This window comes from Xyrauchen texanus, chromosome 10 (assembly GCF_025860055.1).
Source record: "Xyrauchen texanus isolate HMW12.3.18 chromosome 10, RBS_HiC_50CHRs, whole genome shotgun sequence".
NCBI lineage: Eukaryota > Metazoa > Chordata > Actinopteri > Cypriniformes > Catostomidae > Xyrauchen > Xyrauchen texanus.
Window position 1 is genome coordinate 33118852 of NC_068285.1, and position 27450 is coordinate 33146301.

The 27450-nt window shown below is 39.4% G+C and overlaps 1 protein-coding gene across 2 annotated transcripts in view; it reads right to left on the reverse strand.

The window, feature by feature from the left end:
- The window catches only part of atxn1a (ataxin 1a), a 126473-nt gene that overhangs the window by 66258 nt on the left and 32765 nt on the right, over positions 1-27450 (reverse strand). For both annotated transcript variants that reach the window (XM_052135426.1, XM_052135425.1), the window contains exon 2: positions 17930-18116. The gene's annotated coding sequence lies outside the window, so the exon portion shown is untranslated. The remainder of the gene's footprint in view (positions 1-17929; positions 18117-27450) is intronic.

The following is a 27450-nucleotide window of genomic DNA, read 5'->3' on the forward strand; positions in this document are numbered from 1 at the left end:
CATTTATCCGTGCCTAAGTCTGGTGGAGTATCGAGATCATGGCAATGTCTTTGGGTGATCAGTCATGTGAAGTAATCAAATATTGATTAATTAATGTGACTGTATATGCACATCTTTAAGTGTTTCAGAGGAAATGTAAATTATAAGTATAAATAGTCAGACTGATGCAAGTCTATTGCTCTGTTATTGCATACAGTGGTGTGTAACCTCTTCTTTTGTGTTCCATATAAGAAAGAAAGTCATACTGGTTCGGAATGAGGGTGAGTAAATGAAAACAGTTTAAATTTTTAGGTGATCTATTCCTTTAACTTTGATTAAAGCTTAATCTTTTAATTTGTTTACCACACATATGCCATTTGAGCTTTAGATCAAACAATAATTGGTGATAATTGACTGTAGCCAACCCTCAACACTCTTAAAAATAAAGGGTCTTTATTAGCATGCATGGTTCCATTAAAATCCTTTATCATCCATGGAACCTTCCCATTGCACAAAAGGTTCTTTGTTATTTAAAGGTTATTTAAAATGGTTCTTATGAGGAACTTTCTTTGAAAGGTTCTTTAGGGAACTGAAAATGGGTCAGTGTAATTATGGGTAGTTATGCTTACACTGACAACAGGGCAGCTACAGAACAAGCTATTGAGCTTTTGACTGTTGCCCTATTGCGGGGGGATGGAGAACCACATATAAACCACAACCTTGACTGAAAGCAGACCTCTGCTCAGAGTATATGAGAAAATTAGAACGAGAGAAGAATTCTTTCCTCTATAGATTCAGAGAAATGCATTTCCACTATAGGTTCAGATCATTATATGCAAGCAGAGACCTTTTTGTATGCTGGCCAATACAGTACATGTACAGAATGATCAGTTGGGGAAAAAAAAAACTATTAAGAGGAGGAGTGGGATATTGAGATCGTAGAGCGGAGACACCTAACAATGCACATTCACTTGCTTTTCAATACAATGGCAGTTGATAGAGACCACTTAATGTAGGGTGGGCGATATGACCTAAATTATATATCATATCATATAAATATCACAATATAGTAATTTATTTTTGGAAAACCAATAAAAATCAGTTAACATAATAAATAACTATATTGTAATGCCTATTTTTGGAAAACCTAGTCAGTGAAATAAATACTTTTTAAATGAAAACTAATTCCTCTTATATAATCTAATCTTTTTTTTTTTTTAGAATTTGACAAAGTTAAAAATAAAACAAACACTAAGTTTTAAATCAATCTTACCATATACTCAGTTTCACATTATGCCACATTTCAGTCTGATATGTTTGTTGATTAGATTTATTATAAACTTTCCTCAAGAAACTCAAGATCTTTTTAAAGCAAAAGTAACAAAGAAAATATTATATAATTTTAGTAAAAAAGAAAATGCACAATGAAAATAACACGTCTTACAGAAAATAAATGTAAAATATATATATAAACATTTCTTGCAACAACAAAAAAAAGATTAAAACGACAGAATTAATGCGGAGTGCATCTTTTGGCTTTCATAATATTCTTTAGCGTGCTTAATTTTAAGGTGTTAAAACAGATTATTTGTATTACCACAAGTGATTATCTTCACGTGATAGTTTGCAGATTAATTGTTTTCTAATCTGTGTCATCTTTTGTGAACCAGATATCACACCTGTTTTAATAACAAGCTCTCCTTCATTTCTTAACTTTTCTTTTGATCACATCAGCAAAAATTAATCAAATGATGGAGACGTTCATATGTGCGGTGTAGTCAAGCGCACCTCGGCATGTTAAAGAGATGATTCATGTGTCTGGATCACAGTGATGCTGTCCTGGCAGTTTGTCAGTCAGATCATGGTGGACTTCTGCCTCCTCCGCTGAAGCACACTCAGAACCAGCCCGCAAAATTAGAATTGCAAATAATCAGCCACGCATTTGTGGGCGTGTTTGCGCCGTTGCCTGATATGCATAATGCCTTCAGTGAATCTGGCATTAAACGAGCGCACACAAATAACCAGCGAATTCATTTCCTGCTCAAGCCTGGTTTCAGTTTCACGTGAAGCATGCCCACTGATAGACATGGTCACGCTGCGCACACTGATATTTACATATCGCGATATACACTATTTAGCAAAATCTCTGTCGACTGACACTTTATATTGTCACCACCGCCTATATCGTCATATCGCCCAGCCCTAACTTAAAGCTTAACAAAGGTAACAAAGTATTTGAAAAGTAGTCCATGCAGCTCATCCGTCATCTCAAGTTTTCTGAAGACATACGATAGGTTTTGGTGAGAAACAACTCAAAATTAAAGTCATGAGAGAATGAGAGATCCTCGCGCACAGTGACAAGAATGGTCAAAGGACAGTTTGAGTTGTTTTTATTGCTTAACAACACAAATTCACATGTAAACGTGCATCAGGGACCCAATTCAAGTCATAGGGTCTTTAGAGTCATCCAGATTTTCCTCTAGAAAGTCCCCATTTCCTATTGGGAATCACCAGGTATCCTCATAGCATGAGTTAGGTATCAATTGCAGATGCAATTTTCAATGTTTCGATTCTGATTTACAAGGTTTTGATTCAATTCCGATTTAATTAAACTTTAATTCCTTTGGATTTATTTAAGTTATATTGTCTATTTTACTTACATATAGCTAATCCTAGTTAATCCTGTAAATTATACAGGGAACCTTCTAACTCGTTTATTATGAAAACATGTATTTTAACATTTAAGTACAGGGCCTAAAGTATGCAGTTTAATTTTAAATAATTGATCTTGGGTTTATAGAATCAATATCAGGATCATTCAAATTAAAATTGTGATTAGAAAATCAATATTTCTACCAAGTCCTCATCACAGAGCTTTGGGATGCTACATGCTGCTTGTTCCTTGTACAGTTACAGTATTTAACATTCTTTGAATCAATAGCGAGCTTATCCGAGAAATGCTGATATACATAAATACATAAATACTGCAAATGTAACATAGAAACTGCAAAAAATAGCAAGAACACTGTCAAAGAGACTTCACAATGAACATCTCTCAATCGTTCTCTCCCTACAGGCATTCCCATTTCTCACCATTTCTTCTTTTTCTCTCCCCTTCATCATGCTTTGCAGCAAACCCTGCACCCTATGAGGAAATTAATACATGTGCAACCTCCATCGCAGCTGTGAACTCAGCTTGTATTTTTAGGTCTAAATTTAACAGCTCTCCAAACACACAGATCTCATGCCGACGCATAGAGACAGATTTTAAGCACACACACAATGGATACAGCATATGCTGTTCAAAGCACAGTCAATAACCTAATGCGATAAACCAACATTGAGTGCAGTTCGCATTATCTAATGAGCTGACCAAATGAGGACATTCATAATTTTTCCTGTGCTCCCCAAAGCCCCCACCTCATCCCTGCTTGTTTCTCGTCACATGAGTGTGGTTCAATTCCTCCTGGACCAGGATACTCACTGAACACGTATTATACGTACATGCGCACAGTTAAATAGGAAATGAGTTGGCAGTACCAGGCCCTGTGGTCATTCAGCATGTGTTTAAAAAAGGCCTGTGCTTAATGTTTAGCATATGAACTGAGACCATGCAAGACGAGGATGGGGGTTATGAGAACAGAGATCAAGCCGAAGATTTAAACAGCACTGGGCATTTTTTACTGTACTGACTGCCTGGGCCACATCCTCAAAGATACTGTGACCTATCAGATCATTGGGTGTAAATTCCCAGCATTGGCCTGCTAGGAATATTTGTAATCTTTTGCACCATTGCAGATTAGTTCTTCACTAGTCATATCAAGACTAATGTACATTAGATTCAAAACTAAACTATGGAAACCCTGAAAGTCAACATGAAACGATAAACACCCCATTTAACTTTCATAATGCAACATATTTCTGAGTGAAACTAGTAAATATCCAACGAGAAGAAGAAAAACGTAGGATGGGACTAAGTTTTATCCAGTGGATTGGATATCAAAAACGTTTCATACAACAATGGAGCTAGATGTAAATGCCAAAAATAACAAATATTGAACTTCTTTTTCAAATCGATCAATATTTGCACTGTAAACCCGAACAGTACTACAAACTTATAAACATTATCGGTGTAGCAATAGCAATCAAAACCAGTTATTTAGTTGACCCAACAATAAACGTCTACATTTTCTTAATGAGTAATGATGTTTTAATTTTATTTGAGTCTATGTTTTTGAGTAAACATTGTCAACTGCATCATAATTTATGAGCATACAAAGTCACGCAGCGTCTGAGGTCACCAACTTCTTTTTTACATTTATGGATGTCAGAGCCATAGCCTAGTGGGCTGCGCTCATGACATGTGGTGCTGATGCATTGCGGGCGACCAGCGTTTGAATCCTGGCTCATAAGGTAAATATTCTTGGGTAATCGGTTACAACAAAAGTTTTGAGTATTCTCAATTTATCGGGTGCTATTTTTGCCACATCTACATCTAACCTTAAGACGTGTCACCAATAGAATATTGAAATGTCAAACAGAGGCGAAGGTTATTACATTTTGATGATTAATTATGAAGACAAACATTGTTCTGTCTCTGAATCATGCATAGTTAAAACCAGAAACAAATTTCAATATATTACGGATGAATAGTGTAACTTTTTCTGTTGAACGCTTCCTCCTATCCCAGCTTAATATTTAAAGACAACTATAAGTATGTCATTTGTAGGTACATTTTCCTGAAAACTGTAAACACTGTATCTGTGATGCTATAAAATTAACAGTCCAGTCTGACAAAACAACTTAAATTCAACCAATGGCGCGAGTTCGATTAACAGCAGACTTAAACAATGTTTATTTTTGCAATTCCATTCAGTGAGGTCAATTTCATTTCATTTTGACTTTAAACATTCAAAAATAGCAACATGCAAGCAGCACTTGAAGGTAACTATTAAATATAACAGATATCCCCATGCTAGACTACAGCACATAATTTGTGCAGTGCATCATATCCAATATCTCAGAGCTGACGACTACTATAAAGGCCCCTAATGACACCATAATGCCACTGGGCATACATGCTATAGTGTCCTCGCGTGCTTTACATAGCCACAGGACTAGTTATGGGATCTTGGAATTGGACAACGCTCAGAAAGGGGTCTCCTTGAAATCAATTTAGGGATAGAACAAAATAACAAATGAGGAAGCTGATGACCAATAAATAGAAAAACGTGAGAAACAGAGAAACGGATCATGCTGGATGAGAGACTTCTGATGGATTGGTCGTCAATTGCTCCATTGCTGTACGGTCTCAACCATATTGCACACTATATTAGTGTTCACAAGAGGTTCCTACAACTCTGTCTCTCTCTCTCTCTTCAGTCATGCCGCAATCAGGGAGTAGCTGCAATCACACAACACAGCTCTAGCACTCCAATATGCCCTGTGACCATGGAGATGAGTTGAGCATAAAATAACAACACTCCTCTCTTAACTCTTGCTGTGCGTGTGGCAGTCCTCACAATTGTGACTCAACTCATCTCTGGCTCTTATAATAGCACCTCAATTTCTTATCCTCTCAGCCAAATTTACACTACATTCCCAAAATTATGTGGACACCCCCTTCTATTTAATGGGTATTGACTATACCAGTAATTCCATTGAAGGCTAATCTTAATGATAAGGCAGACAATGACATTCCAAAGAATTGTGTGCTTCCAACTTTGTGGAAACAGTCAAGAGAGGTTTCTTTTCTGTTCCAGTATGACCATGTCCCTGTGCACAAATCAAGTTCTATAAAGAAAAGGTCTGGAACTGGACTATCCTGCTCAAAGCCCAGATCTGAACCCCAAATGAACACCTTTGGGATGAATGTCAAGTATGAGCCAACACCTCTTGTGTCTGAATGGAACCATTCTAGTGGAAAGCCTACTCTGATGAACATACTTTTGGCCATGTAGTGTAACTTCTCCATCAATCCACCAAAGAAAATGGGGCAGTTACGAAGAGCTTATTTCAGCAAGATTTATTTCCAATAGTGTGGAGTGGGAATCTCTCATGCCGGCATGCCAAAAGATGGCCTGAGCCATTTTTAAATGTAAAACCGATGTAGGCAGCGACTGGCTCATTTTTCACCTGCCTTATCAGTGACAGCAGCCTGCCCCTGTACTAGCCAAGACTGTCAGGAGAGAAACCGGCAGAAAAACCACCCAAAAGAACAGAATACTGATAAGAGCCAAGGTGCTCCTCAATGTCGGGTGATGAAATGTGTTTTGAATGGTATAGAAACCGCAAAACAGGTTTGACAGTAAGACAGGGTGAAATGCGAGGAGGCATGACTGGATAAAGTCTAGGGAAGTTTGGTGAGTGTACATTTTCTGTGTTGATAGTGAGACTTCATGAACTAAGAGACAGGCAGGGGTCTGGAATGAGCTAAGCAAGGGAGTCTTACACAATGTTCTAACCAACTCTTTCAAATAAATTCCTTTGATATAAATAATTCTTTGTCCAAACCAGCCGAGACTGTGAAAAGCAAGAGGAGATTTTGTTGGTGAATTTATTGCTGTGGCATCACACTTGGTAACCACACCCATGGCGAAATATCATTGGTCCAAAATCCCAATCAACATTACTGTATATTAAACAAACAAGTTCTAATTGGTTGTGATTTTATCAGTTTGTGTATCATTTTTGTTTTCAATTTGGACAAAGTACTTGTTGTATTGAGTCTAGTTAGAATACATTATCATACTCTGACATCCTCCTTTTCTTTTTTCTCTTTTCTTGACACTTGTCATGGTTACGTCACAATCAATAACTGTAGTTCAAATACACATACCAACTGCATACAATGAAAACTACACTTCTATTTACTGTATCACAGAACAGAGAGCTCTTCTCTACTGAATAGATGTTCTTAAATACAATGCAAGGTATTGTATGCAAGGATGTATGTTCAAGTGTGAATGCAGACACACAGACTTGGCATTTACACCTACAAACCGTGCACTCTCAATCACTGAACAAGTTTCACTCACTCATAGATTTATGACTGAAGTGGAACACCTGAGAAAGTGTGAGACTCAATAAATTCATCTGGCTGATGAGAACAGGTCGTCCATCAGAATGACAATAGGATGAGTCTCTGCTGCATGCATAAGCATTAATAGTAAAAATCAGCCACAGTACTCTACGTATTCACTACAAAAAAAGAATTTTCTTACTCAGGGTTTTTGTTTTCCAGTAAAAATGTACTGAAGTGTAAACATATTAAAAACAAGAAAAAAAAAAAAAAAAAAAAAGTTCAGAAAACATCTTACCTGCTGCTAAACACCTTTTTTCTGCCATTGGTCAATGTCATCAGTAGGTGTGACCTGGAGCTCCACCTACTTTGAGGCTGACAGCTCAGTTCAGTCAGTTAAGCTCAGTCAACGCGTGAACACTGGTGTGTAGAGTTATTAGCAAGCTGGTGCAAATGTATCTACATCTGTACGATTGTTTGCACAGACATTTTCCAAGAACATTTTTTTTGTTTGTTTCTTCGTTTAATTAGTCTACAAAAGGAATCAAATCTTCTCAAACACTCTTAAGTGCCCAAGATGCCTATCATCATTCCTTGTCTGTATTCTACCCATTAACACTCTTTTATACACCCATCTTTGCAATTGCAGTAGTGTCAGTGTCATCATAAATTAGAATAACAGAGTGTAATCAGCATATTATGGCCATGTATAACATGTTGGCACATAAGCGCCATGAATGTAGAATGGACACAAGACAAATTACACATCTGCAAATATACGGTACTGTGCAAAAGTCTTAGGCACATTATATTTTTCAGAAAACATTTATCTTAAAATGGTTATTTGATATATTCTGCTTTTAGTGTATCAGTAGGAAATATCTATTTATATTATACATATATTATACAACATTCCCTTTGCAAACAGAACTTAATAGAAGAAGAACAAGGAGCCCTACGACAGATGGTATATGGCCTCCACAGAGCCTGGATCTCAACATCACTGAGTCAGTCTGGGATTACATGAAGAGACAGAAGCAATTGAGACAGCCTAAACAGATAGAAGATCTGTAGCAAGGTCTCAAGAAGCTTGGAACATACTATCTGTGCTCAGGTGTACCTAGGAGAACTATCTAAGGCATTATTTGTGAAGACATCCTCACAACGTGACATTTTTCACAAGTTTCTAAAACTTTTTGCACAGTACTGTATATTATTTCAAATCATTGAGTAGTTAAAACAGCTTCTTTTACTGATCTCATATGACTTCTACTTATAGAATGAGGCATGAAGTCATTGATAACACATTTTAATGTCAAATTAGTTGATGTTAAACATGTAGTCCTCATATGTTAATGTTGTTCTAAACACCTGTTTGTTATAATGTTTGTAAACAGTAAGTCATTGCTCATCTGTTTCAAACTTCTTTTAACATCTGAACAAATAAAGAAGAATAATTCTACATGAGTATGCAGGGGCCTTAAGTCTTCTTTTCTGAGAAATGTAGGCCACATCCACTCTAATATGTTTTCAGTTTCGTAACGTAATTGTTTTTCAAAGTATGCAGAAGTGCCAGTTAATATGTGGTCCATTTTTAGCAAACAAAACAATTTGCCACAAATCATTGCCAGAATAGTTCTATTACTATTAGTTCCATTAATAGTTATGGAACATCAGTAATATTAAATGGATTAATGTTAACATGGATTTGACAATCTTTACTCTTAAGCAAGAAAATAAAGCTTGAAAATAAAGTTTCTTACCAATGGGGTAAGAAACATAAACTTTATTCAAAGGAAAAACAAGTATATTTTCCTACACCGTTATTAAAATAGTATTTTATATGTATTTATTTATTTTATTTCTCCCTGTGATGGACTGGCGACCTGTCCAGGGTGTCCCCCGCCTTTCGCCCAATGTTAGCTGGGATAGGCTCCAGCCCCCCGCGGCCCTGTACACAGGATAAGCGGTTGACGATGGATGGATGGATGGATATTTTATTTCTTATGCCACTTTACTTCTCAACTCAAGTAAATGTACATTATTTTAAGATGCTTGCTGGAAAACAAGACAAAAATATATTTAAAAAATACTTTTTTTCCACTGTTGTTTAGTTATGAGAATGGGCCCAGGGATGAACTAGAAAGGCATTTTGATTATTTAGTCTCTGGGCTCATTTACAAAAGAATGGCTGCCTAGACTAAGCTCCATATCTGACATATGACTCATAATGATTTAACTACCGCAAGTAAAACTGGAAGTACATCCATGCTAATTGAAATGTATTTCTATTAGCGGGCTGATATGGTCTCTGTAATATGTGCTAGCTCCTCCATTTGTGGCAAGGCAGTATTCATCGTATACAATTTTGCATAAAATTGGCGTAAATTTTGGCATTCCTGCTGTATATTCATTTGTTCAGTAAAGTGAGATGAGTCATGGTTAGTCAGTGTCATCTATAATGAGTTCTGTGGTTGTACAGTGGTGTCTGCTGGTTGTGAGTTTGCAATAGTAGGAGAAGCGCAGACTCACTGACTCACTATCTTTGTGCTCTGATGTGACATTACTTCTCTGATCACGTTCTGTCTGTAGTACTCACTCACTAACTCACATATACATACACAAACACACACACACACAGACACACATATCTCCCTGGATCCCACTGCCAACGCGTTCTAAAAATATCTGCATCAGAATCTCTCCCTATCTGTGTGTGTGTGCTGGGATGAATCATTCAACCACAGAGAGCTACTCAACTGATCCCTCGCTCACTGTCTGTATGAATGTAAAAGGACAAAAGAGAAAGCAAGGGAACAGAGAAAGAGGGGGCATGATTTTCCAAAAATGGATTAGGGCCTACTGAAAACACGTTCTAGCAATTACTATGTGTGGATCGCTATGTGTAAATTTGTGAAATTATGTTTTGTATGTGTTGATGAAACAATGCTATGCAATGTTTGTATTTTCACAAGGGTGTGACAGATACTGTATGTGCATGCTCAGGTTTGCATTCCAAAAACGACACATTCTTTCAGTAAAATGAATCCAGTTTTACTCTGAGAAAGTCACTCTCATTCAAACTGCTAACCTCAGCTCTTGAGTTTAAACAAAGTATTTTTAGCAAGTCAGGTCACTCGGCAACCATTTTAGGAATGCTCTCGGGCAGCTATTTTCTATGTAAACAAGCAGCTTGCAAGCTCCAATGTACTTGAATGGTGAAAGACCGATACTTCCAAAACGGTTGGTCAAGATTACGATCAAAGAACATATTTCTAATCAGCAGTAAAATCTGACTACAGAGGCGGACTGGCCATCAGGAGAACCAGGACTTTACCCGGTGTGCCGCAAAACGGCACGCGATATGAAGAAGGGGGCCATGATAAGTGGAAGGGGGTCGTGAAACAGTGTGGCGATATGCTGAAAGGGGCTACAATATGCAGAAGTGGACACCGAAACACATTGCCACAACCCCCCAACCCCCACCCACAATAAAATGGGCGCGCGTGTTCTTGGTTGATTGACAGCAGTGTCTGTATCTAAAATGTGACTAGCCTTTTTACCTAAAAGGCGGGACATTTCTACATTCTTTGACCACTGGGGGTTCCAATTTCTCCCTGTCTCTGCTACATAATCTCTGGTTTAAACCTGTTTTGTAAATCTTTTCAGCTAATTCATAAAAATGGTTCAAAGGAGTCATTTGCCTATGAATCTGACATCATGGCTCGCACTGTTTGTTGTTGCTTGCCGCAAACTCATCTCAACAGAAAGGGGGAAAAACATATGAACGCACACAAAGTGTTCCAGACTGACACCAATGGCGACTAGATTTTAAATTACTGTCGAAATGATCATTTATATAATTTTTTGCTGCCGTTTTAGTTGCAGTCTGGAGCCCTGTATCTTGGATTTATTTGTTCATGTTGCAATGCATTTGTGATTGCTTTCAAATACAAATACATTCAACACACAATGGTGCCGCTGCTTGGATTCTGACGGCAGTGTCCAGCAAGGACTTCAGAGGCTGCACAAAATTCTACTGTGCTTCATAATTTTCCATTAAATTCGACCCAAATCGATACCTGTGTGTTGTCTGCTTCTTCTTCTGTCCGACCTGCTTTCAAGGCAGAATAATTATGTTGCCTGCCTTTTGGAGGCAACTTTTCTTCAGTGTACCGTATTATCAGTTTACAGTCTTCACGTCAGCAAGATGCCTTAATGTTTTGGAACATAGAAACAGAAAAGAAAAATAGATGGAGAGTGAGAGAGAAAAAAGAGGCTAAGGCTAGACAAAGCAGTGACACTGAGTAGAGACATTCTCCTTCTGTGGATCCATCAGACTAGAATCTGTCAATCAGAGTGACTTCAGCATCTTGACGCACATTATGGAAGTTGTCCGACCTGGGAGAAACATTCACATGCACACTCTGCCTATGATAAACACATCACCTCCCCCTCCTTGCACCTTATCTGTCACATGCCTTTCTCTTACAACTTCAAAGTGCAGAAAGACCTGATGTGTTCTTACCAAAGGCTTCCCTTTTATTGTTCCTCAAAATCTCACATGAGAAATGAATCATAACTCCCTGCCTTGGTGAAAGACTTGCTCTGTTCTCTTCTTTCTTGCTGTGTAGTGGCCAATGTCACTGACCCAGATGAAACTATTACATAATTACAGAAAAATAATAATTACAGTACAGTTCATTTTCCCAAATAAACTTATTGTAGACTAATGGTTGACAAATTAATTTTGCAGACAATATGGTCCAAGTGGCAATGACTAAATGCCAGTTTGTTGTAACATATCAAACAACTATTTCTTCAGGCCAATTAATTAACTTGACTTTTTATAGAGGATATGCATATAAAATGTAATACAACACTAGTAAGGAAAAAGTGGACAGGAAACATAATACACTGTAAATCTAATTATAATCCAGATATAGTAGTCATTGATTTCAAGATGTAACAGTAATATAATATTCCTTATAGGTGGATTTGCAAGGCATGACATATCAGGATGCTTAAATTGTTTTGTTTCAGTATCTGGGAGAACAAAGGTCAAGAATGAAAAACCTGTTTGATAATATCTTCCATGTAAACAGCAGCCCCTCTGAACACATTACACATTGTCTATGAGACATCCTGCCCACTGCTGACCTTTCCTTTTTATCTTTATCAGGAAGGCCATGTAGGAAATGACAGTGCTTCAGTGCATCCAGCATGTTTCTGCAAACTGTATAAGCAGTGATACTACACAACCCACATTTAAAAAAACAGCAGAAACAAAAAAAGAGGTTAAGGTCTGTTCACGTGACACTGGCCTCGTCTTACCCACAATACCGGTTTCAAATCCCATTCATCCACATCTCAACAGCACAATTGTATAAACTACAGAGAGAGAAATACAGATGGATAAGCTAAACTAAATGTTTCCAAAATCAACTAGTCAGTTTGTGGCCTAAACGACTAGTCAAGTATTCCATTTGGATAGGTTTCTAATACGGCATTTACATAAGGATTGTCACTTGCATTAACTTCCTGAGACCCAAGTGCAACTGCGGTGTGCATTTTTCATTTCCCATTTTGATTTGTAACTAGTAGCCCCTAGTAAACATGCAAATAAATAAATAAAACATGTTTAAAGCAAATCGTTTCCTAAAACTGTATGGCCCCATGAAAACAAGGAAGTCATTAGTTCAAATAATCAATAATGTGCACAATCCGGAGGTTGCATTTTCATAATAGGATTTCATTTTCACTCCACTGAGAGTTAGGTTTAGAGTTGGGGTTTGGGTTAGGGTGTATGGTTAATAAATCTGCATTGCAACAAAAAAGCAACTCGCTTTACCACATGCTTTTGGTGCCACTGTGGATATTTAAACCGGAAAGTGGAGCTCACACATGCCTATTCGTTCAACAACGCTTCCAGTTTCAGCCACTGGGGCAGTGGTTCGAATTTCGATAAGACTGATTTCAGCTGAAAAACCTTTGACCTACTGTAGCCAAATTCACAGTGAGATTAGCCTGAAATGGAACAGAATGTTTTAAAAATGGGCTGTTTTTGGGCTTGAAAAGCAATTTTAAAAATACAATGCTAGTGACAGGACATGCAAAAAATGGTGGGAGACAACCACCAAAGACGTCTGTCTGAATGTGTATACTGCAGCTGTAGAGGGGATACTGTAAAGGGGATGAATGTGAAGTTGCAACTTTTCTGAGTGGGTTCAAAGGTGCATTACGTTTTTGCCATTTAAAAAAGTTTTACACAAAAGTATTTTTTAGAAATAGAAAAATAATGTACATTCAGATTAGATAAATACTCCAGTAATATCAGTAACCCAATAAAGGCTGTTTCATTTTACATTTAGAAGGTCACCCCGTATTTGATTGACAGCCATGACAACCTGTGTCTTGCAACTGACCGATTTACTATCACTAGTAATACCAATAATAATAACATGTTTACTTTATATAGTGCTTTCACACAATGCAAACATAAAAGTACGTTTAAGCAAAACAAGCAAACCAAACAATATAGCAACAAACACAAAATACTTACTACAAACACCAACGGAGCCCAAGTCAACAGTATAGTCCAGAGTGATCGTATGGATCAGCAGGATTGTGCTCTACCAGACAGTTGAAACAGAATGAGTGCAAGAAAAAAATTAAATGTCCAAAAAAGAGGTCCCTGCTGAAATGATTCAACAAACTGCTACGACCTGCAGATCTCACGGCATGGATCACGGATGAACAGAGCGAGCACACAGTAGTGTTAAGCTGCCAGAGAGCTTGTAAGTCGCAGCTGCCGGGTAACAGCCAAGAGTGCGACAACATGTAAAATTCGTTAAAAACCTTAAAACTCAAAGGCTGACTCTTGGGCCGTTCAAAGCTATTCTTTCCACAGTCGCCCCTCCGTTAATGCAATTCAGCCACAGAGCAGAAATTAGCTCCCAATAAGCTGTAGATATCAAAGATCATTATGTAATGCTTTTTGTACAGAGTATCTCTATAGACATGTTGCATTGTTATCCAGTTTGTGCCGAGAGCTGTGGAGAGGACTGACGTGGAGCTTGTTGCATAGGCACACAGACACCCTTCTGGATGGACTAAATGGAAATAAGCCAATCTATGGAGTTCTACCTTGAGCGTGCAGGCAGTAACACAACTGACTAATGTCCCAGTTTTCACATCCTTTTCCAAACACATCTCTGCTGTAAACAATGGTGATGCAAAGATTGGTTTAGTCACTCATTCCAAAAAGCTCTTGAGAGTAAATGGTAAACATTTATCTATGAGAGGCAGACATGACTTGCATGTGATACAAAACTGAAATGATAAGTCACCTCTTCTTAAGAGCACTGGGTTTTCCCTTATTCATTCACTTCCCATAAAGAGTCAGTGAATGAATAAGGGGCACTCAGTGTTGTTATGAAGATGTGAACAGCCCCTTTGAGGGGACAGAACCTTTCAGCTCGACACTCTACAAACTTTTGGTAATTACCAGAGTGCCAGAGAGTGTATGAATAAATATATGAGCTCTGACTGAGGTAATTAACTCATTGTTTAGTATTATAGATCAGAAGAGAGAGAACAAGAATGAGAATAAAAGTGAGAGAGAATAAAGAGAACATGGGTAATAAAAAACCATGAGGAAGGACGATTGCAGGAATTTAGATACCACCATTTACATTCATTTATTTTCAGCCTGAAAATATGTGACTGTGAAGAAATTATTGTGTGTGGAGACAGTGTCATAAAACGAAGTGTGAAAAACACAATTGTTAAAGCTACTTTATCAGTCTGTGGTGCTTCTATGACACTTTCGACTTACATGTCACCTGGTATGCAGTCCAAGACTCCAGGTCATTTGCATGTAAGTGCAACACTCTATTAGTTTCAATTTGATCTCACTCAGACAAGCTTGTAAATGTAGTTGGTTGTCATAAGAGAGCATTGTGTGAGAAACAGGGCAAAAAGTAAGTGTTTCTGAATTGATAATCTGCTGTTTAACTTGTGATTTTGTATGAAAGACATTGTTGTTGTAGCGCCTCTAGAGTTCATTTCAACAGGAAACTGCTGCGATAAGTGCTACGAGCCATATAAAAATCTTTTTGCAAAAATGTAGATATACTGTAGTAACATGACTCTATGAGACCAACTTACATGTACTTCAATGTACACATCTTATTAGTATGTTTGATCCCTGGGAATTTAACCCTTAACCCTCATGATGCTAGCATTTTGCTATATCAATGTAACTACAGTAGCTCCCAACTCGATCAACTCGATTAATTCTATACGTTTCATTAATCTATCAATTAATCTGTAAATTATATATATAAAAAAAAAAGCCACATTTTCATTTCTTAATTTTACTGAAGAAAAAAAACATGCCATTCCATGTGCAAATTGAAGCTTATCATAAAAAGTTTTTGATGTATAAATTAGGGCTGTCAATCAATTAAAACTTTTTAATCCAATTAATTACATAGTATGCTGATTACTTAATCGAATTAATCACATTTCCATTTTGCAATTGAATTCCTCAATCAGTCCGAGATAGATTTATTATGAGGGCTTGTCTAAGGACTCGTGCACACATGGGACAGATGCTTTTGGAGAGTCTCTGTTGCGTCATGTCATAAACATACAATTTTTAGGTCGCTGTGTCAAGTTAAACATAATTTGAAATGTAGAAATCTTTGCGCTCCATCAAGCTGTGTTTGAATGCAAGATCGTGTTCTCATCTTGTGCTGTCTGCTGTTGGTGAGTGTGGTTTGTTCTCCGTATAGAAGTTTTACATACTGCCCCCTGGAGAATACAGGAGGTACTTCAAACTTGAATTGCTCGGAAGGAATATTCCTTATTACATATTTATTCCTATGATTAATTGTGTTTTTTACACACGGTTTATTATATAATTAATCGCACTCAATGAACACATTAAATAGACAGCCCTAGTATAAATGTATTGCGTAAAATACAGAGCAAAATGACATGAAATGTCTTTCTCTCTGTAAAACTGAAATCAAAGATATTTTGAGCAGAACATTCTGGAAGAAGGTGCTGTTTTTCTAGCAATCATGACTGCTGAAGACTAATATAAGAGGATGAGAGATAAGGCGTGAAGGAGGAGGGTGTAAGTGTGGGAGAGAGAGAGTGAGACCGAATGAAGGGGAAAGATACTCTGAGTGGATTTCCATTTAAACAGATGAGGGGGACTGAAGGAGAAAATGAGGGAGTGTGAAATGGCATGCAAGGCAGAGAGAGATCTCTGTCAGAACCCAGAGTTGAACAGACACTCGTGACGGGTTTATCCATGCACTGCTGGGCCTGACTACAGCTCTACCACCATCAGATCCTGTACCTACTGACACACTACATGCATACACACACAGCCAATCCCAAAGACATTTCAGATTCACATTCAGTCTGCAGTCTGTATGTCAACTAACACACTCTGACAGGCCGGAAACTGCTCTTCATTCTGAACTGGAGCTTGATGAGAAGATGAAAAGAAAAATGAATTCCACTGTCTTATGCATTTAGAGGAAAAGAAGTATATTTATTTTGCTTGTTTTATATATATATATATATATATATATATATATATATATATATATATATATATATATATATATATATAATGGAGTTGAAACGTTCATTGATGAAAAGGTATCCCAAGACAAGGCCCACACAGAATGGATTTAAAGCTGAAAAAGTCAAGAAGCACACTTTTGTTAGTGGCTGACAGTGTTATCTTATTTGCCCAAATATTAAATAAATGAACAGTGTTGGATGTGTAAAACTTCTCAAGAATTTTCTGGAAATCTTTGAAGCTTTCAGCAGAATTCTGCAGGCACAGATTCCATTCAGGCCTAGTCATGACTCATTCACTGACAGGCAGCAAGCAGAACAAAATATAGGAAATATGGTAGAGAAACATTAAAAAAGGAGTTCGTCACAGATGAACATTAAAGAATGGTCTGTGGAAAACATTCAGAAGACAATAAAATGGAGAGCATTCCAGACAAAATATGAGACAGCAACATGGAGAAGTGGACATAGGGCTAAAAGACAAAGGAGTGAGTGAACTTTGGTAGCACTTTGAAAAAGAGGAAGTCCAGTGTTCAGACTGTAATGAGTCAGCGAAAGGGAGATATAAAAAAGTTATCAAAGTATCGAGTGAGAGGGGAGGAAAATAGATACATTTTCACACAGTTGTGTGATGAGGCTGGTCCATCTTTACACACAGCCGCTCCTGAGAAACATGAAACAATGGCTGGTGAACACCAAACCCATTTATCCGTATAAGTACACATCCTCATTTTTGCTGTTGCCCCAAGTGAAACACAACACATCGGAAAGAAAAATCACTACTATTTAAATCGTTTTTTCTCCTACACAGCAATGATATTACATGGAGAGCAAATATGGAGTCTTTTGCTGAAGTTCCCTGTTTCTAAGATTTTTCTCCTACAAAGTAGGGATGCACCAATACCACATATTCTCTTCCAATCCGACTTTGATATCGTAAATCAACAGTGTTGCTTTTTTGCATAATCAGTTTAGAAAATATTTACATTATTATGTGAAACTAATTGGGAGTCAGAGATTTCAATATGAACTCTGAATTAATGGATTTATAAACAAATATATTTTATATTGCAGGCATATACTCATTTATGTCTATTTTTAAATTCTTCTGGAATTTTAAGAGAAACATCAGAGACAATGTTGAAACTAAAAAACTTGCAATGAGATCTGAAGTCTCCTGAGCTATGAGACAGCAATCTCAATTAACAAAAAAACTAAATATTATGGGCATTTAGAGAACGTATCACATTAAAAGAGCCACATTAAAATGATAAGAAGAAAAAAATCTTCTTAAAAGAAAAAAGAAAGTAAACTATGCTGTCTTACCCAACAGGAGTACACAGGTGGAGGTCGACCAGGTAGCAGGTTCTTAATTGAACAGAAGTGTCCTGTTGAAAACACTGTGAGGGGTTTGGTTCAATCTCTCCAGCTGCTGTCTGAGGGGATGGTTCGTGATTCCCGCTCCGTCTGTCCACATCTGCGTCTCTCTGGCTCCAACTACCCTCACCATTCCCTGCCACATTCAAAGACAAAGGAGTTTACACTTTAGCAATAAGGTGAAGAGGCTGTGCCATATTGTAAATATAGTCAGAGCTAAACAAAGGGACTGTAACTCTTTCAGTACTACTGTCAGTACTATATTCACAATAGTCTTTAGCATGGTGAGGGATGGGCATAGCTTCACTACAAAAAGTGATGCTATTAGCTTACAGGGAGAGTTCACCCAAAAATGAAAATTCTCTCATTATTTACTCACTCTCATGATATCCCAGGTGTGTATGATTTTTTTTCTTCACTAGAACACATTTGAAGAAAATTCTAAATATATCTTAGCTCAGTAGGTCCTTAAAATACAAGTGGATGGTGATCCAATTTTTGAAGTTCCAAAAATCAGCAGACAGTCAATAGAAACATCATTCATACTAATCCATCTTTTAAACATGTGAAATGACGCACGTGCCTCACAGCCGGAAGAGCAGCGCTGTTTACTGCAGGAGTGGTGGTGGTGTAGTGGTCTAAGCACATAACTGGTAATCTGGTAATCAGAAGGACACTGGTTTGAACCCCACAGCCACCACCATTGTGTCCTTGAGCAAGGCACTTAACTCCAGGTTGCTCCAACGGGATTGTCCCTGTAATAAGGGCTCTGTAAGTCGCTTTGGATAAAAGCGTCTGCCAAATGCATAAATGTAAATGTTTACAATTGTGTTGAAGAAACACTAAATAGTAGCTTGGTTGGTTTTGGTTAAGATCTGTATTTATCTGTTTCTTTTCTCACAATGGTGCGTTTGTGTTCTTATCCTGGATGTCTCAACCAAGTGGAGAATGTGAGATTACGTCGGTATCATGGCAACGGTAATACGTCACACGAGAGATGCCGTGATCTCCACCCTCTCATGAAGCTTACTGGAAGTGATGATGTAGAGTTAAAAATGACTTAAATATTGATCTTTTTTGCACCAAAAGTGATTGTATCACTTTAAAAGATATTCATTTAACCGAGTCGTATCGATGGCATTTATGCTGACTGTCTGTAATTTTTAGAGCTTAAAAAATTTGAGCAAAGTAATTTTATTGATTAGGTAGCGGGTTAAGCTACAACGCTACATCATGCCGTGTACCTGGTGTTTACTAGTTTTGAATCAGAACTACAAATGTCTGATTCACAAATGAATCACTCTTTCGAGTCAGTTGTTCACAATGAATTAATAACATGTGATTGCAAAATGGTCTAACTCAATCGAAACACTCAGATTGCTCATGCATGCACTGAATCTTTTGGAGCGGTTTCTCACTCACCAACACACTAACAGAATACTTTAAAACATAGACAACACTGGTTGCAGTGGATATTTATCTACAATCAATGGAAGCAAATGTGCCCTGTCATTTCCCAGTGATAAAGACGGTCTTTATTAACATTCAGTATGTGCTGCTTGCAAACAACTACTGGAGTATCAAAACAATTAGTAGCCTAGTAAATAATTTTTTTTTTTTATTTGATGCTGAAAACACATAAAAAAAGTACCATGGCATTACCATGATTATTGGACATGTGCCAATCCCTTGAAGCACCATATCAATGAAATGGTATGTGAATATGGTAATCATATGTTGAAGTACCATGGTAGTACCCTTGTAGTTATCTTAGCTGGCTACATTGTTTAAGTAGCGTGCCCAACACTGAGCATGGTTTTGAGTGCCTTGTTGCTTTTAAAATATGGTTACTACATAATAAAACTTTTGAGGATAGAAATGTTCTTTAACATTTATATAATATTTTATTTCTTAGCATGTTCACTATGTGTATAGGCAGTGATATATTATCTGTCACTATATTGTGTTAGCATCAAATTAGCATCAACATTTTCTAAATAAAAGAAAAATAACTAAAAGTAAGCCATTTGTAGATTGATTTCACCTAAAGGGGCAGTTTGAACATACTTGAACATGTTTTTGCATCAGTCTGTGCTGTTTTTCAATTGTTTTCCTATGTAAACTTCAGGCAGATGGACATCTTTGACCATTGTGCCACGTCACTTTTAAATACGCATCTCGACTCACCAGCATTCTCCTCTATTCTTGATGCTTTTTAGGTTTTTGTTTGGTCTGAATGTTCCTAGCATTTACGCTAGCTTTAAATCATCGGATTATTTGCTTTTCCCATCAAAACGTAAACAGGCATGTGCACAACACTTGCACACATTGGAAAAGCTGGTAAGAACGAAGGTAAAGATGTTTACATGCCATTCTAAATTGGGATAATGGGCAAAAATGTACATGTGCCAATTGTTTTTTGCTTAAATCGTTTTATGAATTTATCCCAATAAAGCAAAGCCATTTAAATGTTAACATGACCATACTCATTGTTAGTTTATTAAGCATAATTGGTGTGAGTGCCTGCAAGTGATTCACCCAATGGCATGAGTTTGGGGCAGAACTAATTGTTTGTTTGACCAATAGCAGACGGTGAAAGTGTTAAAAAAAAAGATTATTTTTAGTGGCACTAGTAGCACAGACATTACACTCTTCAGCTTTAAGCTAAGTAATAAATAGTAGATCTTCTGTAGATCTCTGTGTTCTGAAATACTCATAATGCTACCATCATTCCTGTTTTATATTTCATGTAATTTAGTTTATGTTAACTGCATTATTTAAATTTCACATGCGTTACCCTGATGGTATTAAGTGTTTGTGTGAGTGACACTGAGCACTGTCTCTATACGTTTATTGGTCAATGCTCATGGAAGAGCCACTATTGATGAACTTCATGACATCATGTGCGCTTCTGTAGTTACTATAGTGATTAACAAACACCTTAAATTTAAAAGAAGATTTATACAGTTTCAGAAGGCTAATATACATTTTATGATTTTTTTTACTGTAAATTTAACAGAATTTCAAACTGTAAAATGTACAAGCTGTTCTGTAAAGTTGTTTAAATTTTTACTGTATTTTTTACATTTACTTGACAAGCAAACTGGCATAAGATTTTAAATCTCATTTTGAGAGAAATCTAACCGAAAACCAGAAAAAACTTTTTATCAATGGAGAAAGAAAAATAAACTTAATTCAAAGGGAAAACAAATGTATATTTCTTACCCCGTTGGAAGTTTTAAGTCTAAAGTTCAAATAAAACAAGACTTAATATCTTATGCCATTTTGCTTGACAAGTAAATAAATCATGTTTTAAAATTTTTTAGATAATTTTACAGTAAAATAAGAGAAAAATTCATTTTTTGCAGTGTATAAACCAGAAAGACGTCTTAGGGTTGGGATTTCCATTTCTCATACTAAAAACACAAATCTAAAATCTGAACAACAAAAACTTAAATTTCTTAAAAACACCAACTTTCTCTTTAGACCCCTCCCTCCTGTACAGTTAGAACAGCAACAGAATGGAACACACAATTTTAGCTCGCTTCTGTGCCTCTGAATTTTATGATTCGCACCCACATTAGATTGTCTGCTATTTTTGCATGTTTCTCTTTCATAAAAATTCTGCTGTTGCATGCGAACAATACCCTCTGCCATTAGCAAGCATACATTTCATCATATGCAAGTGAGTAAAACTAAGTGCAAGCATGTGAATTTTGTGTATTTACACAACAAGGTTTGTTTTGCAACCCATGAAAAAAAGTCTGCCCCCCACCTCTTAGTCCAATTTAATAGTACATCCCAGGGCTGACCGCTATGATGAGGAATGGCTATTTAATCAGAATCACTCTCAGGGTCTCGGACGCCCCTGTGGGAGACCGCATTCTCAAAACAAACACTGGACACTATTTATAGATGCCTGTCGACATGGCAACCACTCTTTGTTTGCACAAATCCAAAACCATTTCTCCCTTTTTCCTTTGAAATGTTTAATTTCTGTCAAGTCTAATTCTTGTTTCAAATCACAAATACCACAAAAGGAGATGTTCCAGATACAAACAATAATAGTAAATGGAGACTGAGGCTAACATTCTAGCTAACATCTCCTTTTGTGTTCTGTAAATGATGACAGAATTTTCATTTTTGGCTGAACGATGCCTTAAGTTGTCTAATTTTGGTCTGATACTGTATGTTACTCCAAATCAAGAGGCAGAGTGGAGTCACTCTTTGGCAAGGCAATAGACAATGTGTTTGTACCTGTTGTGCTTTTAAATATTGTTGTGCTGCATTTTGTCTGGGTTAACCACAGTAATCTTGTTTAGATGCCATCACCTGTGGCAACCAGGGCAGAGCAACCCATATTCCTATGAGTAGAAGAGTCACATGAGCATTGATGCTAAAGGATTTCTAACATCAGTTCGAAATTTAAATTGCATTTGGTTTCAAGATGTGCAGGCTGATCTCACATCAGAATGAAAGGGCAACACACAAAATAAAACAAACACTAGTGTGCAGAAGCATATGAGTCACTGTGGTAACATGAAGGTCACAGGATGTTCAACCAGTGTAGAACTTTTAGAATACAGAATGTGTGCACATTAAATGTTCTTTAAAAATATAACGTGTTAATTGATTGCACATCTGAAGACCTCAAAAGTAACACAAAGTTTAGCCATGACCGTAAGCTCAGCATTGCCGTTTTTCTTTTGCTGTTTTTATGAGATCTACTTAATGAAACAGTGATGTGAGTTGTGGCGTAAATGGGCACTAAGTCACAATTTATGGACTACTAAATGTTTGAGCGTTGCACCATTAACCTTAAGTAGAACGTAACCCTTCATATAAACTAAATATTTTCGGAAGCCTCAGACCAGGCGTAACGGATGGAATAAAATCAGACTCATTTAATGACATCAATGAGCTCATGTTTTAGTTGACAGGCATCAGTCATTTCGACATACAGTATGATGTTGACATTTACACTTGTTTATATTTACTGGAGAAAAGATTATGTAAAAAAAACGTACTACTTCAGCATGAAACCGATCTAACAGTGCACTTTCCTATGTACTCCACCCGGTGTCAAGTTCCAACATATACAATAGATAGAAGTTATTAAAATGGATAAATGTCTATTCTTCCAGCCTATTATAGTATAAGTAATTATATATTTGTTGCCCCTTATTCATTTTAGATACAGTTATTAAATATTGTTATTTACATAATTTACATTTAATGAAATCTTGTTTTATTACAAGTCATATTTCAATGGGGATTTAATTTATTACAGCTGACAGTTATGTGAGCAAACAAGGTTTGAACATCAACCGTAACAAGATCAAATTGAAGTTCACGGCTTTTTAACACTTTTGTGTCAAATTTGAAGGCTGTTTATTGGATCAATACAAGTAAACGTCATATTATGCGACTACACGTTACTTTACGGAGAGCTTAAAAACTAGCTAAGTCTTGCCTTAAGAACAGGTGGTGCAACCAAATTAAGCACTGACTTAGTTACAAACTAACTAGTTGTTACTAAACCCTAAAGTGTGAACTTTACGTCCTAACTTACATGAGAACTTACGCACAGCTGGTGCAACCCTACTCTGGATCATTAGCTCCACAAACAGGGGTGTGCTTAAAAAACTTTAGAATTGATTGAAAACATGCAATTTAGATGTCGGACAATCACAAAAGCCACAAAAACATAAAGACACAAATTTACTCACATACAGTTGAAGTCAGATGTTTACATACACTTTAGCCAAATACATTTAAACTCTTTGTTTTTTCACAATTCCTTACATTTAATTGTAGAAAATATTGCCTGTCTTAGGTCAGTTAGGATCACTACTTTATATTAAGAATGTGAAATGTCAGAATAATTGTAAAGAGAATAATTTCAGCTTTTATTTCTTTCATCACATTCCCAGTGGTTCAGAAGTTTAAATACACTTTGTTTGTATTTGGTAGTGCTGCCTTTAAATTGCTTTACATGGATAAAACATTTTGAGTAGACTTCTACAAGCTTCTCACAATAAGTTGCTGGAATTTTGGCCCATTCCTCCAGACAGAACTGGTGTAACCGAGTCAGGTTTGTAGACCTCCTTGCTCGCACGCGCGTTTTCAGTTCTGCCCACAAATGTACTATTGGATTGAGGTAAGTACTTTGTGATGGGCACTCCAATACCTTGATTTTGTTTTCCTTAAGCCATTTTGCCACAATTTTGGAGGTATGTTTGGGGTCATTGTCCATTTGGAAGACCATTTGTGACCGAGATCTAACTTTCTGGCTAATGTCTTGAGATGTTACTTCAATATATCCACATAAGTTTCCTTCCTCATGATGCGATCTATTTTGTGAAGTGCACCAGTCCCTCCTACAGCAAAGCACCCCCACAACATGATGCTGCCACCCCAATGCTTCACGTTTGGGATGGTGTTCTTCGGCTTGAAAGCTCATCCTTTTTCCTCCAAACATAATGATGGTTCCCCTTCTGTCGCTCTCTCCACGTTGTGTCGGAGAAGCGACACTAGGGGTCTCTCTTCAGCGCCGATATTCACCTCTGACCTATTGAGAAGGGCCAATGAGAGTTGGCAGTCAGTATTTGCATACCCCGCCCCCGCATACGGGTATTTAAATACAAATACGTATTTTAAACGTACGGCAAATACGGAAGTTTAGTCAGAAAATTTCTTCTGAGCTGATGGTCTGTCTGCAGTTTGCTGCGAGTTACATGCCATTAAAACGTTCCTGTTTCCTCTGACGATCTGCATGCTGTTGGATCTTGACGGCGCACAACAGCGGCTTTCTCTTCTCATTGCACGGCGTGCATTGTTGCCCCTGAGCGCTTCGACAGCGCAGACACACACACATATTGTGTATTAAAAGAGTGAATTTCTCTAAAAGAGCAAAACACAGCGGCGTTGAACGTCCTTTTCAAGACGTGTCTTTTTCAAGATGCCCTTCCGCCCCTGTGTTGTTCCTGGATGCGGTAGAGTGCTCTCCGCTTCAGACGGCCACAGGCGCTGTCTCGTGTGTTTGGGCCGCGATCACACCGAGGCGGCGTTTGCGGATGGCTCATGTTCTCACTGCGAGAACATGACCATTACCATGTTGCGGTCGCGGCTTGCTTTCAACAGAGAGCAAGCCACCCCAGCTAGCCCCCCGCGAACCTCCCGTTCCCCTACACGCTCGCTGGTCCCTGTCTACGCTCGCGGCGATAGCGGCTCACCTCACGGCCCGGCTGTCTATTCTCCCGAGCCCGAAGCAGATGAGCTCGCCGCTGCATCGGAGAGTGTGATGTCTGATGCCGAGGACTCCCCTGGACTGCCGCCTTCGGGCCAGCAGGCCCAGGCTGAGGCCGACGCTCAGATGTCTGACATGCTTTCCTGGGCCGCAGTGAGCATGGGGTTGGATTGGAACCCTCCATCCTCCCCACAGCCTTCACGGTTGGATGACTGGTTCCTGGGGGCAGCGCGCCGTTCGCGGTCTCGCATCCCCCCGGTCCCGTTTTCCCAGAGGTGCATGGCGAGCTGGCGTCTACGTGGAGAGCCCCGATCTCCGCCTGTCTAGGTGCCACCCGCTCCACTCTCACCACCCTCGACGGCGGAGCGCGCCACGGATACGGGGCGATTCCCCAGGTCAATAGGGCAGTTGCGTACCATCTATGCCCCGGTAGCCCTACCTCCTGGCGTGGTCACCCCGTACTCCCATCCAAGCCCTGTAGGACAACATCCTCGCTCAACGCAAAGGCCTACAGTGCGGCTGGACGCGCTACCTCCGCCCTGCATGCGATGGCCCTCCTGCAAGTCCACCAGGCCAAAGCACTCAGAAACATGCACGGGGGTGGACCTGATCCTGATGTACTGCAGGAACTGCGCTCAGCATCTGACCTCGCCCTGAGAGCAACGAAGGCCACAGCACAGGCACTCGGACAGGCAATGGCCACCCTAGTGGTCCAGGAACGCCATTTCTGGCTCAATCTGGTCAATATGCGTGAGGCCGACAAGAACCGCTTCCTAGACGCACCTGTCTCCCAGATTGGCCTTTTCGGCGACACCGTCGAGGACTTCGCCCAACAGTTCTCCGGGGTGAAGAAGCAGACGGAGGCTATCTCTCACATCATGCCCCGCCACACACCTGCCGCTACGGGCCCTGCCCCATCTGCTCGCCGAGGGCGTCCCCCTGCGGCGAAGAAACCAGCTCCTGCTCCGCCCCAACCCGGGCCCAGCTCTCAGCCCCAGCGTCGAGCACCCCACAGGCGGTGTACGCCCCCTGTCTCACAAACCCCCTCTAGGACCCGGAAGGCTCCCAAGCGTTCCTGAGACAGTCGACCCAGAGCCGAAGACGTTAGCTCCGGAGGTGGTAAGACCGCTCCGTCCCCTGGTGGAGGGCCGGGTGGAGAATCCTTTGTTTTTCATTTGCCACACCCCTGGCGGGGCTGTGGTACCCAAATTCTCAATAAAAGAGCTATTTACTTTGCCTCTGGGTCACCTGGCCCGCAAATGCCGTTCTCACGGCAATCTGCTTTCAGATTACGACAGTCCCGGTACACCGGACGCAGCGATCCCGCCTTCCGCCTGCCTACGACTGCCCCCTGGCCGGCCGGTTCAGACGAGTCCAGAGGACGCCAGCAGACCTCCTCCTCAGTCACGAACCCGCCCCCTGCCGGGTGCGCGCGAGCAAGGTAAGTGCTTTGAGTCTATTCTCGGCACCCCAGCCTCAGGCCGCAACGAAGCCGCCCGACGCTGCATTACCTGTTCCGCCCGCTGCGAGGCCCGCCCGGTACGTCCAAAATACTCGTCCCTTTGGTGCCCCTACGCAGAGCTGGGAGCGTGGTTTACGCTTCCCAACGCATCATGCTGGCTGCACCGGACCATTCGACTCCGTTACGCAATTCAGTTTGCCCGGCTCCCGCCCCCCTTCAGGGGCGTCCGCTTTTCCACAGTACACAGCGAGCATGACTGTTCCCTGCGCACGGAAACCGCGACGCTCTTAGCCAAGGGCGCGGTAGAGCCCGTCCCTCCAACCGAAATGAGGAAGGGTTTCTACAGCCCTTACTTCATTGTACCCAAGAAAGGCGGCGGCTTACAACCAATCCTGGACCTGCAAGTTTTCAATCAGGCCTTGTTAAAACTCCCGTTCAAAATGCTCACGCAGAGAAATATTCTGGCTGGCGTTCAGCATCTAGATTGGTTCGCAGCGGTAGACCTGAAGGACGCGTACTTCCACGTCTCAATTCTGCCACGACACCGACCCTTCTTACGGTTCGCGTTCGACGGCCAGGCGTTTCAGTACAAAGTCCTCCCCTTCGGCCTGTCTCTGTCCCCTCGCGTCACAGAGGCGGCTCTTGCCCCGCTACGAGTAGCCGGCATCCGCATTCTCAACTACGACTGGCTTATCCTAGCACACTCTCGAGAGTTATTATGCACACACAGAGACCAGGTGCTCCGGCACCTCAGCCGCT